This window comes from Nicotiana tabacum, chromosome 10 (genome assembly GCF_000715075.1).
Source record: "Nicotiana tabacum cultivar K326 chromosome 10, ASM71507v2, whole genome shotgun sequence".
Taxonomy (NCBI): domain Eukaryota; kingdom Viridiplantae; phylum Streptophyta; class Magnoliopsida; order Solanales; family Solanaceae; genus Nicotiana; species Nicotiana tabacum.
In genome coordinates, this window is record NC_134089.1 from 88,490,925 (window position 1) to 88,491,931 (window position 1,007).

A 1,007-nucleotide genomic window follows, 5' to 3' on the forward strand; every position below is an offset into this window, starting at 1 on the left:
AGCTTCTATTCCTTGATTGCCCCGCAAGTTAAATAAGGGATTCTAATGCTTCTTGAAGCCAAATAAGGGCATAAACCAAGGTTACGAAGTAAAGGAAGTCCATTACTGAGAGAAGTGGTGATCTCGTCTTGCTTGCTGGGAGAGAGGAAGCTTCCGGACCATCTTTTCCAGCCAGATAGCGAGCGATCACTCAGCAATGAACACTAACTGAAAGCGGCCGGGAATGAGTACCTATCCCTTACGGGAATCGAACCCGTGTCTTCGACATGAAAAGACGATGTCCTAACCACTGGACGAAAGGGACCAAAAAGCCATTCTTCATATACCTCAGCTCCGAGAATAGAAGTGGTTCGTTTTGTTTCTATACGCAATTCAAGATTTCGTTTGTCTTCATGTTGGCGATTTCTGATGTGAATTCGGCGGGTCGTCCCCCCTTCCTACGGGTTCCCCCACCGACCCAGTGACACACCAACCACGCCCCTTCTCTACCACAATATGCACCACTGCCAATTGAAAAATAAATTCTAGTCATTTATGTAGCTGTCAATGGATTCTGTGATCGAATGCCACTAAACAGAATTTCTCAATATGAGAGAGCCATTCCAAATAGTGTCAAACCAGAATTACTACAATCCTTTTTAGAAAAAGGTGGCTTAACTAACGAAAGAAAGATGGAACCAGATACATTCTTAAAAGAAAGTGCTTTAGCTTTTATTTAATACAATACAAGGAAAGGAAAAAGGTCTCTTAGGGGTACCACAAATAATGGACTTACTAGTTCTTTTTCTATCTATGAAGTAGGACGAGTGTCCTACCTAATTCAATGCTAGGTAACCAAGTTAGTATCCTAGCGGAGCTCTTGAAGGGGGGAACATCCTAATGGATGAGTATGAGCACGTTATACATCTCATATTAGACCCCCAGAAAAAAAAAAAAAAAGCAAAAATAGCTAAAAACAACCTGCTTCCTTTATCATATATATGAGATGGGCGGGCCTAATCCCTTGT

At 41.9% G+C, this 1,007-nt stretch overlaps 1 non-coding gene across 1 annotated transcript; it reads right to left on the minus strand.

Annotated features, from left to right (window-relative positions):
* Positions 1–232: 232 nt before the first annotated feature.
* Positions 233–304, minus strand: TRNAE-UUC (transfer RNA glutamic acid (anticodon UUC)). The gene has a single exon. It is a non-coding gene; the product is annotated as a tRNA-Glu (tRNA).
* Positions 305–1,007: the final 703 nt, after the last annotated feature.